Below are 23,189 nucleotides of genomic sequence, written 5' to 3' on the forward strand. Positions count from 1 at the left end.
GTGACCCACAAAAGTGCTCGTACACCTTTCAAAACGCAACAACTTTTTTAAAACTGGAGAATCTTTCATCTTTTTTTTCTGTCATTCCAAGTAATAGCAAAATTAAACAAAGGCATTTTAGACATCGTCTGGTAGACTAGTCCCGCTATCATCTAAAAAAATTCAAGTCGCTTGGTCCATTTGTTAAAATAGTTAAAAGATGTACGAACAGTTTTCTAGGTCACTGCATATTCAACGTTCAAAAACACTGTTTGCCCTCCTGTAAAATCAAATGCTTTGGAAAACGTTATTTAGTTTTCTAACAGTCCATTTATATATTATTATTACAAAGCTCATTATTAACGAAAATTTAAATTGACGCCTAAGTTATTTAGTTTTCCAACAGTCCAATTTTATATTATTATTACAAAGCTCATTATTAACGAAAATTTAAATTGACGCCTAAGTTATTTAGTTTTCCAACAGTCCAATTTTATATTATTATTACAAAGCTCATTATTAACGAAAATGTAAATTGACGCCTAAGTTATTTAGTTCTCCAACAGTACAATTATATATTATTATTACATAGCTCATTATTACCGAAAATTTAAATTGACGCCTAAGTTATTTAGTTTTCTAACAGTACATTTGTATATTATTATTACAAAGTTCATTATTAATGAAAATGTAAATTGACGCCTAAGTTATTTAGTTTTCCAACAGTCCAATTACATATTATTATTACAAAGCTCATTATTAACGAAAATTTAAATTAACGCCTAAGCTTTAGTTGTCCAATAGTCCAATTATATATTATTATTACAAAGCTCATTATTAACGAAAATGTAAATTGACGCCTACGTTATTTAGTTCTCCAACAGTACAATTATATATTATTATTACAAAGCTCATTATTAACGAAAATTTAAATTGACGCCTATATTATTTAGTTCTCCAACAGTCCAATTATATATTATTATTACACAGCTCATTATTAACGAAAATTTAAATTGACGCCTAAAGTCCAATTATATATTATTATTACAAAGCTCATTATTAACGAAAATTTAAATTAACGCCTAAGTTATTTAGTTCTCCAACAGTCCAATTACATATTATTATTACAAAGCTCATTATTAACGAAAATTTAAATTGACGCCTAAGTTATTTAGTTTTCCAACAGTCCAATTATGTATTATTATATACAAAGCTCATTATTAACAAAAATGTAAATTGACGCCTAATCGCCGTGCACGTCCAATCACCGGGACATTCGCCTTAGCCGCCAGCGAACAGCAGAGTTCTCTGGTCTTTTGTTGCTCAATGTCCAAGCTCGCGGCGCCCGAGTCAAAAATCGGCGCCTCTCGATCGATCGTCTAAATCGTGTAGGCCGCGAAAGGAAATCATCGTAGTAATCGCAGCGATCGTTACGCCTGGAGGCTTTCTCGTCGGTGAAATACCATGCAGAAATTCCGCGTCCCTTTCATCGAAGCTCCAATCATCCTCGGCGACGGCAGCAGCGTCGTGCTGCTCCGTGTACGTAAAAGCGGACGTAAGAAAGTATCGTGTGCCGGCTACGCAACGTTTTCTTCTCTCTCTCTCTCTCTCTCTCTCTCTCTCTCCCTGTTGCGTAATCAGCGACACGGTCACGCGGGCTAATCTAGCATAACAGATAATATAGCGACGATGTTGAATTAACGGTTCGTTGTTCCGCTGCGCCGGAGCAAATGCGCCGAGTTCGGAGGACCTTGCCGAGCATAACAGTAGAACAATTGTTTCACGTCTCCTTTTTTTTTTTACACGGTCGTTCCCAGTTGATGCAGGAGGTATCAAAACGACAGAATGAAATATATACCGAACTCTCCGTTGGATTTTATGCCACAAGAACAAGTGGCAAAAGTTCTGAACATTTTAAGAGAAAACCAAACTGCTTGCAGAAACATAACCGCGATCGAAAGAGTCGCCAATTGCCACGAAGTCGATGCGAAAGTAAACGCTAAAAAAAAGATTTTGTTCTCTTCTCATCAAGTGAGTGTAAATAACGCGATAAACACAGGGTGCCCCACGCAGCGGAGACCAAGCTATGCCAAGCTATGCCTGAGGTCATTTCAAGCAAGTTTTTCCTTAGCGAAAATGCAATCCGCCGCTTCGTTTACGAGTTATTAACGAAAAACAGTGGCCAATGAGAGGCGAGATCGTCTGACGCTAGGGGGCGGAGCGAACGAGCGGAACCGGGCGTCGTGCGCTCGTTGGCTCGGCCGTTTACCGCCAGCCGTGCTCGTCTCTCATTGGTCACCGTTTTTTTCGTTATAACTCGCAAACGAAGCCGCGGATTGCATTTTCGCAAAGGAAGAAGTTGCTCGAAACGACCTCAGGAACCCCTCATTTCCAGGAAGCACCGTAATCTTGGGGCACCCTGTACAACTCAACGTGGAAAACGGATGCACCAGCATCGCGAATGTGTAACGCCGCGGCCTCTGGAACCGATCGGCCGGCCAATTTCCAAGCTGCTGGATTCATCACTTTCGCGTGCCGTATCTACGGACTCGTGAAAGGCCGGCCGGATCAGGTTATGCAATCGTAGACGAATTTTTGTTTCATTTTTGCGCGACGCGATGGGTTTCGAAATAGGCGACGCCACTGGCCGGCCGTTCGCAAAGCCGACGAGCAAAGGAAGGGTCACGAGATCAGAAGAGGTCCTTTAATAGGTTCCTTTGTAACGTTGAACACCGATCGAACAATGCACCGTAACTCTTTTCGGTTGGCTCGGAACCTTTGCCCGGCTGAAACAGATGCCGTGTGCATTGTTATATCTTCCTCTCGCCGTTCTTCTGGTATTTGTCTTTCTTGGACGTCAGGTCGTATGCATAAAGGCAAGTAAAAAGCATTTTGACGATGATTGTCCGGGCAAATACTCGATTTCGTATGCACGAAGGATGAAGCGTTCGCCAGAAACAATTTATTTTTACCTAATGTTCCGGTAAACACTTGGAACGCGTGTATGCATAGCAGGTAGTATTTACTGAAAACTTCGAGCAAATGCTACTGAAAGCGGGATTTCCTACCACACAGTAGCTCGCGAATGCATTCGAGCACTTTTTGATACGCAATAACTTCTTTCAAACTGTACCAAATGACTTGGATTTTCTTTTTTTCTTTTAGGTGATAGAGGGACTAATTAATCCACGAGAGAGAATAACTGAAATGCATTTTCTTAATTTTGCTATTACTTGGAGTGACAAATAAAGTAAAAAACCTCTCGTTCTTTAATTTTTTTATCTTTCGATCTTGGTAACTTAAACTTAAATTTTAATACGCAATAACTTTTTTCAAACTGTACCAAATGACTAGAATTTTTTTTTAGATGATAGAGGGACTAATTAATCCACAAGAGAGAATAACTGAAATGCATTTTCTTAATTTTGCTATTACTTGGAGTGACAAATAAAGTAAAAAACCACTCGTTCTTTAACTCTTTTATCTTTCGATTTTGGTAACTTAAACTTAAATTTAAAAAAAATATTTTGGTCATTTATAGTACAGTTCGAAAATAGTTATCGCGTTTTAACACGTTGAATGCCACGGGGGTCACCGGTGACCGGCACTTAACTTGGCGGTGACGCCATGGGGGCCAAATTGATGACCGGCTCGCCCAAATTGATAGAAATATATATAATTTCAAACAAATGTCAATATCTAAAATTTTGTATTATTAGCATCGTCAATTCAAACAGTGACCCCTGTCGCAATTAACATGTCAAACAATGGTTATATATTATATATTATATATTATTATAATATATTATTATATATTATATATTATTATAATGTATTATTATATATTATATATTATTATAATGTATTATTATATATTATATATTATTATAATATATTATTATATTAAATATTATATATTTCAACATTATATGTATCACATAAAAGAAAATTCATCGTGACGCCACGGACAATTTCTGTAAAACTGGCGTGGCATTCAACGTGATAAAAGGTGTTCGAATACTTTCGTGAGCTACTCTATGTATATGTATGTCTATACCGGTCGGTTCACTATACATATATATTACCTCTTCGCGACTGTTATTACTGGTAGCGAAAAAGTAGAATTCAGCGGTTTCAAAAGACACGCGGTCTGACGTTAATAGTCTTCTTGCGGACGGACGCGTAGAGGACGTATGAAAGTCAATTAGGCAATACATCTCGATGCTCGAAAAATGAATTTCTCAATTACGTAGAATTTTTCGCGATGTATGTGAGCGTCTTATGGTTTTGTCGTGGTGTGCATTTCAATGCGTTACAAGGCCAACGAACAATACCACTTGTTTTACCTTTGAGGGTTCCGGTGGTGAAACAAATTCCAGCTCGATCGCAAGTACTATTCAGAGCGGATGAGAAGGCGCCTGTACTCAATGCGGCTGCGTTTGCCACGGACAACTTCTTGTTAGCTTTGCACTGTACCTTTTGTGGGTCCCGGTGATCGAACAGACATCGGTTCGCTGTCAGTCCTGTACCTTGTGTGATCGTTGAGTTTGTACAAACAATTACGCCATCCAATTGTTGGTGACACGGTAATTAACATGTTAGCACAGAATTGCCACGAATGGTATATTTTTGTTTAGGACTTGTCTTACCTTCATTTTCTTTTTTGGAAAGTGCTTTTTGTTGTATCGAATTCGACAGGTTGTTGACAATAGTTGACAATAATTGACCATAGTTGACATAGTTGTGGACAATAGTTGACGATACTTGATAATACTTGGCAATAGTTGCCAATACTTGACGATAGTTGACAATACTTGACAATACTTGATAATATAGTTGACATAACTGTTGACAATACTTGGTAATACTTGACAATAGTTGACAATATTTGACAGTAGTTGACAATACTTGGTAATACTTGACAATATTTGACAATATTTGACAGTAGTTGATAATACTTGACAATAATTGACAATAATTGACGGAGTTGTTGACAATGATTGACATTTGTTGACATAGCTGTTGACAATGGTTGACGATACTTGATAATACTTGGCATTAGTTGACAATATTTGACAGTAGTTGACAATACTTGACAATAATTGACGTAGTTGTTGACAATAATTGACAATAGTTGACGATACTTGATAATACTTGGCATTAGTTGCCAATACCTGACGATAGTTGACAATACTTGACAATACTTGATAATAGTTGACATAACTGTTGACAATACTTGGCAATACTTGACAATAGCTGACAATATTTGGCAGTAGTTGACAATACTTGACAATAATTGACGTAGTTGTTGACAATAATTGACAATAGTTGACATAGTTGTCGACAATAGTTGATGATAGTTGATAATACTTGGCATTCGTTGCCAATACTTGACGATAGTTGACAATACTTGACAATACTTGATAATAGTTGACATAACTGTTGACAATACTTGGCAATACTTGACAATAGCTGACAATATTTGACAGTAGTTGACAATACTTGACAATAATTGACGTAGTTGTTGACAATAATTGACAATAGTTGACATAGTTGTTGACAATAGTTGATGATAGTTGATAATACTTGGCATTCGTTGCCATTACTTGACGATAGTTGACAATACTTGACAATACTTGATAATAGTTGACATAACTGTTGACAATACTTGGCAATACTTGACAATACTTGACAATAGCTGACAATATTTGACAGTAGTTGACAATACTTGACAATAATTGACAATAATTGCCGTAGTTGTTGACAATAATTGACAATAGTTGACATAGTTGTTGACAATAGTTGATGATAGTTGATAATACTTAGCATTCGTTGCCAATACTTGACAATACTTGACAATACTTGACAATACTTTGCAATATTTGACAATAGTTGCCAATACTTGACATAACTTGACATAGTTGTTGACAATAATTGACAATAGTTGACAAGACTCGAATAATAGCATCTCCTCTTTCCAAGTCGTCCATTTCTGTGCATAATCTAAACCTCAATTAGTGAGAATTTACTATACATTCTTTTCTCAACGTAAAGCAACCGTTGACACAATTTCATCATGGTAAAGCTGCACTTCTCTAATGCTTTAAACTGCGTTTCTCTGTAAATCTTTCGAAAGTTGTTATTGATAACGCTAATCTGTTACCATTTCCTGCTACCATTTCCACATGTTAATTTTGACTCTCTTTTTAATGTTTCAGGTAAGATGCTGACTAAACATGATCGGAATTTCTTAATTGTACTTCCTGGGTTGAGCTCCCGACCCCGATTCTCATTTGGCGCTGTGCATAGAGGAATCGCGGTTTGATGAGATTTCACTACTGTAACGGAGGTAGTACTGTTAATTATAAATAATTGGATATTTCAGGTACATCGGTATTCGATGATCATTAATTATTTTTAAGGGAAAACGTTGAATCTTATCCATCGATTTCCAGTCGGCACCGGTTCTAGGATTATTTGTTGCTACGCGACAATGGAACGTCACGTTTCAATTTCGAGCTTACGTTTATTTGATACGAAACGACGGATTCCAAGTTTCCCGACGTTCGTTCATCGGGGAAACAAAATTCAATAAATTCATTTCTTCGGGCAAACATTGCTTTAACGAATTAAAAACATTCTCTGTTATTCTCTGCTTAAGAAATAACTTAATTACCGGAGGCTTTCTGTCTGCGTCGACCGACATCTCGATTTTTCCACTTTTTAAAATTGCGTTTCGCGTAGAAAGTTTTAAAAGCGTAGAACGAGATAACTGTAATTTCATCGCAGAATCGAGTTTCGAAGGTTGAAAACTGATCGTAAAAGCTCTTTTCATGCCCTTAAACCAAATACCTTCTACTTTCTCGTTCGGCGAATGTTGCCGAAAGAAACGTAATTATTTCGCCCGCCGAATGATAACGATAAACACCGGTTTTATGCATTAATCCAAAAAGAATCGCGCAGAGACAGCGTATATCGGTTGACATATTTTTTCATCGAATGTCCAGGAATGAGCGTGACGAGCGCCGATCGCTAATTGCGGTAAATCTATTAATTACGGGGGGAATCGATAAGCTTGACATTTCCAGCCTGCAGCTCGTCGTAATAATTTCATGCATTTTCTCATCCACCTGTTTATCCTGTACGGAGGGTAATCACGAAGGCAGCTATTCAACCGAATGAAAAATTGCTCATCTTGTAATCGTTAAATAACTATGTACCGAGTGACCGGTGTTCCTTGAACACGAGCATTCCTGAAACCTGTAAGTATAATTTATGCGTCGCGTATATTATATACAATTTCACATTTAATACGCCGTTGATAATCTTTCGAAGTCGCCGACTTCGCTGTCGCATTTAAATAATAAAGGGGTATAATTGTTGCTTCTATGTAGTGGACGTGTTCTGTGCGTCCTTTCTTTTATTTCAGTTACAATACGTTAATTTTCTTCGTTGCTATAATAGAGTGTCTGTAAGACACAACAAAAACATGCGATAGTCTAGGTTATGTTAGATTATATGTGTATCCCCCCCACCCTCCAAAAGAAAGATATTTGCAATGCAATGTAAAAAGTTCACTTTGGACTCTGGTTCTCGCGAAAAATGTCCAACGAAGAAGCATTCAAAAGTTATTAATTAATTTTAAAAAACCTGCAAGAAAAATGTTAATCCTTTTCTCACCCCAAAAATGCTTTCAAATACAAAGAATTAAATATTAATCCACTAAAACACTCGGTAAAATATCGAACTGTGGAAGGATGTGAAAAAGAAACACTGCAAAAGGTATTTACTACCGTTTATAATTATATTGTCCAAATTATAATTATAATTATATAATATTATATAGAATATTATAATTATTATATTAGAATATTTATATAATTATTATTAGAATATTTATATATGTAATTATATTCTATAATATTCCATATATAATATTATAATATTATAATATAATAAATATAATATTCTATATATATATATATAGAATATAGTATTATATATATACTATTATATATACTATATAGTAATATAGTATATTATAGAATATGGTATTTTCAATAATATAATTATAATATTCTAATATAATAAATATAATATATATAATTATATAGAATATAATTATATATATAGAACATTATATTTATTATATTAGAATATTATAATTATATTATTAAAAATACGCACAATATTTTGCCACTTATTTACACCATTCCTCTGTCCTTAATAGTCTCCAAGATACTCGTGAAATATTTTTGTGAATGTTTACAGAACGCTTACAGAATATATAAGGTCATTTCAACGGACCGGATCTATAACAATAATAACGACGCAACATAACTGAAAATTATAACAAGGAAAACCTGCGACAAAAAGATATTTACGACGTGGCAGCGAACGTGTTAAATTACGGCTTACGTTTACAACTTTATGCATATTTGAAAGTTTCTTGTCGAAGTTGCGATACAAGTTGTATCTGAAAGGAAGGCAAGCTTCTTGTTTACAGCGTTTCAAAAGTGAACGGATACAGTGTGCACACAAAACTACCGTATAACCTCAACGATGCGGACGCGTGCCTTTTTATTTTATGCTAAGTAGGCGGTCAATCACGCGCTCCGACGTGGCCGGATCATGTTATTACGGGACAGTTCGAACAATTAATTAAGTAATTACAGATTAGAAACTGCAGTGGACAATCGGCAACTATGAAAAACGAACCGCGGGGCTCGCATAATCGCATCTTTTCTTCCCAAATTGTCCATTTTCGTGCTCAATCTGTGCGTCAATTAGGGAGAATTTACTGTGGGAATTCTATATACAGTTTAGGTTATTTATATAGATAATAGATATTCTAGATATTTAGTTGTATTGATATAGATATTCTAGATATTTAGTTATATTAATATAGATATTGTAGATATTTAGTTATATTAATATAGATATTATAGATATTTAGTTATATTATATTAATATAGATATTATAGATTTTACAGATATTTAGCTATATTATAGATATTTAGTTATATTATATTAATATAGATATTATAGATTTTACAGATATTTAGCTATATTAATATAAATATTATAGATATTTAGTTATATTAATATAGATATTATAGATATTTAGCTATATTATATTAATATAGATATTATAGATATCTAGTTATATTAATATAGATATTATAGATATTTAGCTATATTATATTAATATAGATATTATAGATATCTAGTTATATTAATATAGATATTATAGATATTTAGCTATATTATATTAATATAGATATTATAGATATCTAGTTATATTAATATAGATATTATAGATATTTAGATATATTATATTAATATAGATATTATAGATATTACAGATATTATAAATGTTATAGATACTATAGACAATACACTAATTTTTCCAGAAATTTAAACCTGCAACAGAAACGATCGTCACCATTTCCATTCGAAAACTCATCGAGCAACGATCGACTCTCCAGCGAAACAATGCATTCAGTTGCGCGGCGGAAACGAATCTCCTTTAGCAACAATTCCAAGAAAGCTGATTTCTCGCTTTCGTCGAAAATTTCGTACAGTCAACAGGATCGAATTCTCGGTTATTCTCGGAATCAACTAACCGTGTTATCCGCGGGTCGCCTGCAATTTGGCGTCTGCAAACAGGTTTCATTTTTTCCTTTCGGTGTTCCTTTGGTTTCACGTTAGACCCGGTACTGCTTAGTATTGTGATACTTTTGTCTGGACAAGCAGGTCTGCAGATATCTGTCTGCTGCGAGAAAACGAGCGAGAGGGAAAGAAGGAGCGAGTGAGCATGTCTATGTGTGTGCGCGTTTGCGTCTCTATGTGTCTGTGAGAGAGAGAGAGAGACAGAGAGAGAAAGAGAGAGAGAGAGAGAGAGAGAGAGAGAGAGAGAGAGAGCGAAAGAGAGTTGAAACCAGGCCTGCACCAATCTCTAGCAGATAATTCTCAAAGCATATTATACGAAATATCAAGGCCTTGCCTTTCTACGGTTAGTGTACGCGTGTTTTAGTACGCGAGGCACTGCACGTGAACACGTCGCTCGTACGCAATAGAACGACGAGCACTCTTGTCGCCTATGGCGAACCGATTTACACGCCCGCGGATCGGCGACCGTAAATTCTCTGGGCTGGTCGTCCTGCGAACGACTCCCTGCACCCGTTCCGAGTTTAAATCGTTGCTTGTTTACGGTTCCACTATCGGGCGCGAGGCTCCGCTATTGGCGACAATTCGCCGGTTCCGAGGAGAACGTCCGCGAACGTTTGAAAGTCGACGCTTTTCTCGCGTCTCTGTCGAAGTTCTTTCGATACCGTCCGCAAATGTCGGGGGCCGGCGCAGTTCGGTCGGCGAGTCATTTAGTAGCTCATTGTGCTTCGGTAACTCATTCACGGTAGGATTTGGTCGAGCAGGTTGCTGAACGAATTCAGTCGAGCAGATCAATTTCGATGGCTCGACTGTATACTATTCCCGATGTTTCACTATGCATGGCATCGTTCAGTGGTATAGTAAATTCTCGTCGGTTGTCCCGCAGGAAACTTAAATGTCTCGCTTGTCATTTTTATGGTAGACGAAAATGCCGGTGGAGTACGTTGGTAGGTTCAGAGGAATAAATATCATGATCGGAACAAAAATTTCTTCATGATTATATCTTTGGAGATTTTAAGGTCATCGAAGCTTTCTTTTTTAATTAAATGATATATTTTTATCAGCTTTCTGTATGATAGCCGAGGTCGAGACGAATCGAACGACCTACAAAAACTGTCCCGAAAATGTCTTGCAATCCGAAAGTGGCGGGTTCCCGAGGTCATTCGAAGCAACTTTTTACTTTACAAAAATGTTCTCCGAGGCACCGTTAACGTACAGCGAGTTCTACAATTATTGTATAAGCGGGAAATTTGGGGTTCTTGAGGTGATTTGAAGTAACTTTTTCCTTAGCGAAAATGCGATCCGCGGCTTCGTTTACGAGTTATTAACGAAAAACGCTGGCCAATGAGAGGCGAGCTCGGTTGGCGCTAGGCGGCCGAGCGAATCAGCGGAACTGGGCGTCGTCCGCTCGTTGACTCGGCCGCCTCGCGCAAGTCAAGCTCGCCGTTCATTGGTCAGCGTTTTTCGTTAATAACTCGTTAACGGTGCCTCGGAGAACATTTTTGTAAAGGAAGAAGTTGCTTCGAATGGTCCGAGGAACCCGCCACTTTCGGATTGCGAGACATTTTTGGGACAGTGCTATGACCTTCGCGGGGCCCTGAGTACGAAATATTCAAGAAACTGCGAACAACTGAATGCAACAGAATGCGACTGAATGCATAGAATATGCATCATCGGTGCACCGAAAACCCGAGTGAGTTTAAATGTACGGCGTGTGAGAACGTTGGCAATATTATTGGACCATTTTTAAACGCGGCGCTCGACGTGTTAAAAGACTCGAGAACATTTTCCATTACTAACGCGCACTAATACAAGACTTATATAGAAATCAGACATAGAAATCTGCCAAGTTTCAGTGAAATGAGAAGATTAATTATACTGCCGCACGCACACACCGTCAGCTAATTAGAAGCGCCGAGATCCTCGCGTCCCAGCGAACGTCCCATCGAAATTCAACGCGGTCCAACGATTCGGATCAGCCCCGGTCTTCGGAATTTGTATTAAAAGTTGCCTTGGTCGGGCTACGATTTGCATTAAAATTGCCCCGGTTTGGTCTAGATTCGGTTTTGCGCCGGCGAGAACACGATTGCAGAATCTTTTTTTTCCCCCCCGGTGAAACCTGACCGGGATCGATTCAAATCGAACGCCGCGCCGACAAGCCGTGTGCCCGCTCGAGCCGTTCGGCATTCGATCGAGTCGATTGAGCGGTTAAGTCGAAAATCGCGTCGTTATCGCGTACCTTTTCGAGATTCGCTCCAAATACAGTGGCGGCCGTGCGCGCGGGACGCATTGGCGGCGCATGACCGCCCGACAAATTGATCATTCGACGAAATAACTTTGCTTGTCTCTCCGCTCGCTTGCGCAACTTTATCCACCTGCGCTCGTTCAACCGATAAGTCGACGTACGCAACAACGGTCTATTTCTTTTTTTTCTCTTTTCTTTTTTAATAGTTCCGTTTGGTAGGGCAATTCGCCGGCGTTCTCGCGAACAATGAGACTGGACGATCTCCGAAAACGAACGGATCGCCCGCGAGAACGATCGACGAGAACGTTCTGACGAGAATGAGCGGCCGAAATATAAAATTACGAAGACGCGTAACGAATTTAACAACGATTTCTCGAACGTATAAAAGTTATTAAAAGAAACAATTCGTTTGGATTTTACTTAACTTCTGTTTCTCGCGATCGTCTCGGAACATTATCGTTTTGCATAATGATCCGCGCGATTGTTGATAAATGAACAACAGATCGGATTGCAATGATCTGGGCAAATTTTGTTTCGAACGATAAGAACAGATTACCGCGTTTGAAACACGGTAAAGACCCTCTTACCCGGAGGTTTATTTTTGTAATATATCTTGATGGCAAAACATTCTGTTATCGAAACATTTCATTCAATTTCGTATGTGATAATGTATCTAAATAATACTGTGCTTACATAATAGAACGTTTCGGGCACCAGAATGTGGTAAAAATAAATGTTCGGATAAGGGGGTCTCCAGTGTAATTCGTTACTTTGTTATTGTTATTGGGAAATAACGATGATATCACATTCGAAGCAATAGCAATTTCAGCAATTTCAGGTAGTGAATTGTGTTCTATTTTTTGTCTTGCTTTTTTGTCACAATTATAATATTATATAATATTAATATATTATAATTATTATTTAATGTATCAATAATATAATATTATTAATATATAATATAATATAATATAATATAATATTATTAATATATTATAATTATTATTTAATATATTAATAATATAATATTACATATATAATATTATAATATTAATATTATATAATATATAATATAATATTACATATATAATATTATAATATTAATATTATATAATATATAATATAATATTATAATATTAATATTATATAATATATAATATAATATATTATATTAATTAAATGCTAGAAGAAAACCGATGATTTATCTTTTTTATTTATAATTTTTTTCCACGATTCGAAGGCAATTCCGTCGCCGTATTCGCGTAAATATTCGCAGCAATAAATTACACAGGGATAGGGAAATTCACAGCAACCCGAAATCTGGCATTTCCGGGAGAAATTACTGTAAATCCTGCAATCTTACGAAGTGGTTGATGTAATGAAAAACGTAGAAAACTGAAATGCATGCAATATTACAATACAAAATGCTAAGTCTGCATTGCAGTTTCATAATATATATCGTGCAAACCCATTAAAAAATACAGTGGAATGAAGTTTTAATACAGTTTTAAGTACAGTTTTAATGAAAGACAGAATATCATAGGAGACCTCTGTGAAATAAAATACAATTCTGTTATATACTAAAAATGAAATGTCATATCCAAATGGTCCACCGGTCCGTCTCGTTCCAAGTAACAAAAATGGCGGTACGCACGCTGCACGATATTTGATTTTATTTTTAGTTAATACCATCCACGAGGCAGTGAGAATTGTTTTCTATATCTTATGTGTATTGCACAATATGTATAAAATCCCACCTATGTAAACCTTGGTTGTTTTGTACATTTTCCCGAGAATTTTGTAATATTTGTTTCGCGCAACTGGTCTGTTCCACTCGACGGACGATGATTTCCTCGATAATGTTTCCATCGACGCTATTTAACCGGGATATGTTTTCGTTGACACTCTGATGTCACCGATCACGAGTTCCTCGACGTTCTGTCCTCGACGATTAGCGAAATATACTGTACGCTAATAATATATTCAACGATGCCGTTCTTGTGGATCAAACGCCATTGTGAATTATACTGTGTATAATTGTTTAATATAATTATTATTATAATATTATATATATATCTATTTATTTCGTTTTCTCATAACACATTTTACGTTTAATAATATTATATAATAATTATATAGTGATAATATATATATTATATAATAATTATATAGTGATAATATATAAATTATATAATAATTATATAATATAATATATAACATACATATTATATATATTATATGTTATTATTATTAATATATATTATTATATATTCTAATTATTGCTATATAATATTATATAATATAGTTATTATATAATTATTATATATTATATATATTAATATAATATAACAGTAATAATATAATATTATATTATATATTATATATATATTAATATATTACATACATATAATATATATATATTATTTAACCATGCAATGTGATGTGAAAAAACAGCGTGTGTCAAAATTGGTGTCGGTGAAATTAGAACGTCAATGGAAACATGCTGAAATAATATCAATCTGAACATTGACGATGAAATTATTATCCGCCAAGTGGAACGAATCATTCGCAACACCACTTTTTTCCCTCTTTTCGTATTATGAAATTGATCAGTTTGGCATCCGAATGGATCAATTGACGGTTGCTGCAACTGAATTGTAAATTGTCATGGGCTTGTTCTTAGCATTACTCGCATTATTCGAACCGTTTCGAATATATATAAATATTTATCAAAAATAATTATTCGAACGAATTCTTTTTGCTCGAATATTTTATACTCGAATAACAATTATTTTTATTATTCGTAACAAATTGTTCTATCTATTTATTCGAGCATAATTCTTCATTTCCGTAGAACAATCTCAAAGGTCTCCTTAAACCATGTTATTTTAATTCAAAAAATTTCCCGAAATTTATCAGGGTTTTTAAGGTTTTCTATAGGTAAATCTGGAGTTCTTTTTCGTTTACATTCTTTCATTACTGTATTCATTACCGTCCCGCTTGCGTCGGGGCAGCTGCTCGTGTCAACGAGGGGTAAAATTGGGCAGTACAGTATTTCAGTTTCAGTATACTGAAACGCGAGGTGTTGTGGTCTCTTTAAATGCCGCATGTAAAGAGTTAATTCATCAATCCGCGAGACCAACAACTTGAACGTGTCAGTTAAATTCTAGTCATCCTAAGGCTTCAATAAATCTCTCTTAATCAAAACCGACTGCGTAATCATCCTTCTCAAACTCCGGCTATCTGACGGCTTCAGCAAATTGCTCTTCTCGAAGCGCAGTCGCACCTAATACCCTGTTATTTTGTAAGACGTACGGACGAGCTTCGACGGAAAAATGTTTATTTGGACTTCCACGGTTCGAAAGTTGTATAAAAAAAAAGAAAACGCGAGGAAGACATCTTTCCGACGAGCTTCATTCAATGTCAAGCGAGAGAACAGAGAGCTGCGACACTGCGGAACACAGTGATTTCTCCCTAATTTGCCTCAGATTGCGCACAAAAATGGACAATTATGAAAAAGGAGATACGATTTTTATAGTTGTTTACGTTCGGTAACTATAACAATAAACTATAATAAATATAAATAGCTATAATAATAATCGAATAAATCCTCTTTCCAAACTGTCCAGTTCTGTGCGCAATCTCAGCGCGAATTAGGGAGGAATTTAGGATTAATTTTAAATATTGGGATGCCTTATTTGAAGAAATACCTCATCGAATGCAATAAAAAGCTCCGTAAAAAGCATCAGTGCTTCGTACAACGTTACGAAAGGAGAAAAGAAGGAGAAATATTACTTTTAAGCATGACAAAAATTATTTATCTGCCATAGTTGCGTATTAACCGATAGCAATCTTCTAATTACTTATGATTAGGTATGTACAATATATATACGATATATATATATATATATATATATATATAATATATAATTAATATATATTATATATTATAATAACAATTAATATATTACTATATATACATAGTAATATATTAATTATTATAAAAAATATTATATAAAAATATTATATAAAAGGATCGATAATTTTATAATATATAATATATAATTAATATATATTATATATTATAATAATAATTAATAACAATTAATATATTACTATATATATACATAGTAATATATTAATTATTATAAAAAATATTATATAAAAATATTATATAAAAGGATCGATAATTTTATAATATATAATATATAATTAATATATATTATATATTATATTATTATATAATATATATTATATATTATATATTATATATTATATATTATATATTATATATTATAAAATTATCGATCCTTTTATAATGAAATTATACTTGCTTCGTATATAAAATATATATAAACGAAGCAAGTATAATTTCATTATAAAAGGATCGATCATTTTTAAGATAATGCCAATGTCCCATTGGCAGTAGTTCCCCGCTACCATAATCGGATATCTCATTTTTACCAGCGCCAGAAGCGGGAACGTTCTTTCAGTTTCTTTGATACCGTGCTCGAAACAAAAGTCTCCCTTTCACGGCGCCTCTCTCCCGCTCTCGAAACGTATTCCGCATATTATGAGCTTCCAGTTTGCCATTTGCCCGCCGACAGTGATTAGTTAGCAGCGTGGCCAATGCCATGTTGCGGCGATAACAATCGCGACGCCGTGCATTATGTTCGTCGTGGCGGCTCAGAAACTTGCAAGCTCCGGATTTTCGCGTTGTCCCGGGAATTAATGTATTTCCGTTGTCACCCGGCCGATTATTTCGAATTATTCACCGACTTTGTTCAACGGGGCGACGTTGAACCATTTGTAATTAGAAATCACCGCTGCTGCTGCTACGGCGAATGAATAATTTCTGCACACGTGCGCCGCTCCACGACGACGCAGCTCGGAGCCGTAACACGCTCGCGCGCCGAATAAACGCAGATTTCGAGCGGAAAGCACTTTTTTCCGTGAACCGGACTGTATTTATTATAATTAACAAGACGGAGAGTGATGGCATAAATGGAGACAATGCGTTGTGAACGAGAAAATCTACACCAGAAACATAATCGACATTGCTATGTCACAGCTCGCGCGCCGAATAAACGCAGATTTCGAGCGGAAAGCACTTTTTTCCGTGAACCGGACTGTATTTATTATAATTAACCAGGCGAAGAGTGATAGCATGAATGGATACAATGCGTTGTGAACGAGAAAAATCAACGCCAAAAATATAATCAACATCGCTATGTCACAACTCGCGCGCCGAATAAACGCAGATTTCGAGCGGAAAGCACTTTTTCCGTGAACCGGACTGTATTTGTTATAATTAACCAGGCGAAGAGTGATGGCACGAATGGAGACAATGCGTTGTGAACGAGAAAATCAACACCAAAAACATAGTCAACATCGCTACGTCACAGCTCGCGCAACGTCTATTACAAAGCGTGTCGCGCGTGCAGAAGTCAAACTGAACGATAAAGCTCTAAATAAATAATCGACATCTTGACGGAAGACTTGCGCGGTAAAAATCGCACGAGAAAAGAGAAAATAAATGGAATTCGAAATGAAAAATATGTACCGGATTTTGGAACATGGATTAACGCTTACGCTTCGAAATAAAGTGCTTTTTATAGTTTTCTGCTTGCTTTTTATAGTCGACTGCTTGTACAATTTACGATATTGTAATATATAAATTAATAAACAGCTTGAAAGATCCTATCTCCGCTCCCGAAATTGTCCATTTTTGTGCGCGGTAAAAATCGCGCGTAGAAAGAGAAAATAAATGGAATTCGAAATGAAAAATATGTACCGGATTTTGGAACATGAATTAACGCTTATGCCTCGAAATAAACTGCTTTTTATAGTTTTCTGCTTGCTTTTTATAGTCAACAGCTTGTACGATTTACGATATTGTAATATATAAATTAATAAACAGCTTGAAAGATCGTATCTCCGCTCCCCAAATTGTCCATTTTTGTGCGCGATCTGAGCGCGAATTAGGGAGAAATTACTGCAATTGCTATGATAAAAAAAATTGAAGAATGTGCTTGCTAAAAACTGATCGGTTAGGGCAGCTTTGAATAGAACCAGCTGAGAAGAAAATACACTAAATTCAATCGTGCTTCAGCTTGTAAAAAAAAGTGGACAATTTGAGAGGAGGAGATACGATTGTTCGAGCCTTGCGCCTCGGTTTCTGTACTATAAAAAGGAGCGGCTCTATGCTCGACGATGATATTGCTGTGCCATTGAAACAGCAAGATACGGAAGACAGACAGTTTTTAGTTCGGCACGATAAGCTTATAATTTCGTCATTGTGCACGCTAAGAATACCGGATCCGCGAAGCTCGCGCGGACAAGAGTTTGTTCAACTCCGCTGAAAAATGACTGCGATAGGGCCGATGCCTTGAAATTAAGTGTATCGTAACGCGACCGGTTAATGAAGTTTCTCTGGATATGTTAATTAAAATGGTATCAGACAAATTGGCTGATCGATAAGCACGCGGGCCACTCGTGGCGTGTAAAACGCATAAAAATTACGGCAAAACAAGAGCTATTAAGCCGATACCTTATTTCTGGAAGATTGGCTATCGGCGGCCGCATGAAATAATAATTAATACGAATTATTATGAATAAATACGTGTTTTTAATCGTTCGTGTCCCCTCGGTAAATACGATAAACGAGTATTTGAAGTAACTCTCGGCGAAACCTCGTAAACTTGTTCGTAAAATCCGGTATAAATTGTGGAAACGTGTTATTCGAATTAACGTCGTCGTTGTTCTAAAAATAACAATTAAATAAATAAGGTTCCCACGTACGCCTATGGTACGATAAAGTGGACGGAATTTAGATGACTTTTTGTTACATTTCCAAGCAACTGTTCGCAATTCGTTCGACGTTCTTCTTCAATTATTATGGATTATTATTACGTAAACGAAGCCGCGGATTGCATTTTCGCTGAGGAAAAAGTTACTTCGAATGACCCCAGGATTGCGAGACATTTTTGGGACACCCTGTAGCAGTAGCTTCAACTCCTGCACGTCCTTTTTAAGCAAACGTTTGCATTGCTACCCGAATTTTAGCATCGAATTATCAGCCAATCAGAGCAAAGCAATTTCTGTTCCGATTTTCGATCGCTTGGAAAACTGCGGCCCAAATTGTTGCAGAAGTTGGAGCAGGTATTGCGTTATAACCCGGTGCAATAGTTTGAAAAAGGGCGGCAGTTTTCCATAATAAAAGGCTCTTGGTGTCTATGCGTGACTCTTGGAAAGGTTAAGGGTCACGAGAAGAGAGATCAGGAAAAGTCTCCGAACGTGACAATATAAAATATATATTTTTGATTATCAAAATTATGCGAGATATTTAGGATTACAGCATTTGAATAGCATTTTCTTAAGACGTAATGGAAATCATAATTTCAAATAGTATTTCACGTGTCTAAATTTCTATTAACTATTTAAAATTCTATTTAAATGCAAACACAAAAGGTACAGACGCATATTGTTTTTGAAAAATAAGCTTCTTATATCCATGAATATTATAAATAATATTTATAATAATTGTTATTTATAATATTATTATAAATAACGATGAAGAAAATATTTATTTGAATTAAGTATTGCATTTAATACAAAAATATATTACTATTCGAAAGGAAGCATATGTAACACAGTTGAGAGACATGTAACACAGTTTGAGACAAACAACCTTCGCCTAAAAAAAACCACCCTGTATATATCTTAAAATGTCACTAAACACATAATAACAGTGTGCCAAGTAAGTGCAACGTTTCGTCAACGAGTTAGAGAATTCTTGTTTATTTTCGAAGTTTCCCAAAACTTCCTGAAATTTCGAAGTTTCGGTCCTCGACTGGGACGCGCGTTCGCGAGCGTTATTTTCACCCTCGTACGCGACAAAGACGGAACGCTTTCTGATGCTTTTATCTTGACGGCCCACGTATCCGCCCACGCGTCTCCGAGAATTCCAGAATGTGCCCGCGCGCGCGCGCAATAATCGAATTTAATGGCAAGGAAACAACGTGGACGCGTGGGCGTTCGGTTGCACCGATGTCGTTGACTAGGGACAGAAGCTTCAAACACTGTCGGAGCACTGTCAAACGAATGAAAACGAATTACCTACCGATCATTGGCGTGCAGTGAATCCAACGACTGTTGAATCCGTGACCGTAGGATAATCGAATGATCGATGAATCTACGATTTTCATCGAACTTAGGAGAACGCTGGAATTTTTGTACTTACAGGTTGCGGGATCTAAATTGGATTTCGTAATGATTTTAATGGGAATGATCGACTTTATGACGTTGATCTAAAGAAATATTTTGTTTAAAAAAGTAGCGGTATGTTTGCAGAAGTAAACAACTGTAAAATAAAATAACGTATAATATAAATATAATATATAATACAATATAATATGATACAAATTATAATAATATAATATAATATAATATAATATATAATAAAAATTATAATGATATAATATGATGTAATAAAATGAAAATTATAATAATATATTATAATATAATACATTGAAAATTATAATAATATAATTTAATATAATACAGTGAAAATTATAACAATACAATATAATATAATACAGTGAAAATTATAATAATATAATGTAATACAATACAGAGAAAACTATAATAATATAATATAATATAATACAGTGAAAATTATAATAATATAATGTAATATAGTATAGAGAAAATTATAATAATATAATATAATATAATATAGTGAAAATTATAATAATATAATGTAATATAGTACAGAGAAATTATAGTAATATAATTTAATATAATATATAACAAAAATATAATAATATAATATAATACAGTGAAAATTATAGTAATATAATTTAATATAATACAGTGAAAATTATAATAATACAATATAATATAATACAGTGAAAATTATAATAATATAATGTAATACAATACAGAGAAAACTATAATAATATAATATAATATAATACAGTGAAAATTATAATAATATAATGTAGGCATAATCTGGCCCAAGATCCGAAGAAGTTATAATTTTTATGACGACGACGTCGCGACGCTCCGACATATCCGTATTAAAAGCAAATACCGAATATCTCGTTCGAGTTAATTATATTTGCAAAGCGACCCCTAAGTGGGAGCCGTGTAAACAAGAAATAATCTCCTGGCTAAAATTCTGTTTACGCGGCGGCCGAGCACTCTAATTCTCGCTTGTCGCCGCGAATGCCCCTAGCGATAATGGTCGAGAAAAATATCTTCGACAAATTATTATCCGCCGCTCGATTCGTCATTTCTGACGAAAGTGGCAACGCTTAAAAAGCCGCGGCTTTTTAACATTATCGCTGCGAGTTCGCGTTGAGATTGCGCGCGAAAAGTCGACAATTTGGGAAGAGGAGATGCGATTGTTCGAGCGTTGCGGCTCCTTTTTTATAATTACCGACTGTCAATAGCTATGAAAACGAGACGCGAGGCTCGAGCAATCGTGTCTTCTCTTCCGAAATTGCCCATTTTTGTGCGCAATCTCAGCGCGAATTAGGGAAAAATTGTTGTATAAGACGCGATCGCGGGGCTTCGCGTGGAAATTAATTCATTCTGCGAGGATCAAATAATAGAAAAAAACTCTTTCTTAGGCAATTTAGTGCAGTGTGTTGAATGTAATTATAATATAATATATTCAAATAATAATAAGTAATATTATTATATATATATATTATTATATTAAATTATATTATATAATATTATATTATATTATATTATATTATATTATATTATATTATATTAATTATATTATATTAAAATTATATTATATTATATTATATTATATTATATTATATTATATTATATTATATTATATTATATTATATTATATTATATTATATTATATTATATTATATTATATTATATTATATTATATTATATTATATTATATTATATTATATTATATTATATTATATTATATTATATTATATTATATTATATTATATTATATTATATTATATTATATTATATTATATTATATTATATTATATTATATTATACTATATTATATTATACTATATTATATTATATTATATTATATTATTATATAAAATATATAATAATAAGTAATATTCAAATAACAGTCCTTTGACAGTCAGAATGGAAGAAAGATGCGAGAATGATCGAACAATATTCCTATTTTCTCAGCTAGAAGATATTCTTATCGAGTTATAGAAATTTCTTTCAAGACAAGCAATTCATTTCCACGCATTTTAATCTTAGCACTTTGCAAAGCACGCCTAAATAAATAACCTGACACGAAGAAGGTTGAAAGCATCGACGAACGCTCGTCCGGGGAAAATCGATTCCATTGTTCGACATGACCGAGTTTCCAGTGAGAAATCGTCTGCTTTCAGGAAGCGATGTGCATAACGTCGTATCAAATCTGATTGATTAGATAGAAGGGAAAGCCCGAGCGCGACCGGCGCGACTGATAAAAGAGACACTGAAAAAGAAATTCTCCCCGAGCTGGACGTTGACTGACACTTGTTGCTAGATCGGTGCAATAGCCTTTCAATTCTGAAGCGAATCTATTCTTGGCCATCGGACGCTTCGCGGCGGTGAAAAAAAAAAAGAAAAATCAATAAAATCTCGATATTGAAAGCGAATTTTCACTTTCTAAAACGCAATCAGTTTCTATCTGTGCTTACGTCATAAAGAAGTCGATGTTTGATCGATTGCATTTTAGTACTTTCATCTGAACACTTTATTTACTTATCAGCAAGCTGCTTAATGACTGACAATGAGTTATTATATGGAAGATGTGAAGTCGTTTGAAGTACAGTTGTCTGATAGCGTATCGTCCTGTGAATCGATAAATCTGGCATTGGTGTTTCAAAAGATTCCGAATGGAACTTCCGAAAAAACTCAACACATTTTTACGTGTTTTAGTACCGTCGCGAAAGTCATTTAAATTGAAATTATTTATGGAAGCTTTGCGGTCATTGGTTTAATCGATAAGAGTTATTTTAAATTATTTAATTATTTTATATAATATATTTTATTTATATATATTTATATATATATATATATTTATATAACAGTACAATCACAATATAGAAAGTAAATAAATATATGTATTTATATATATACATATACTTATTTATATATTTATAATATACACAATATACACACAATCACAATATAAAATATATATAATATATATTTATGTAAATATATATATATATATATATATATATATATATATATATATATAAAATATATATAATATATATTTTATATTGTGATTATACTT

Source organism: Megalopta genalis, chromosome 6 (genome assembly GCF_051020955.1).
Source record: "Megalopta genalis isolate 19385.01 chromosome 6, iyMegGena1_principal, whole genome shotgun sequence".
Classification (NCBI taxonomy): domain Eukaryota; kingdom Metazoa; phylum Arthropoda; class Insecta; order Hymenoptera; family Halictidae; genus Megalopta; species Megalopta genalis.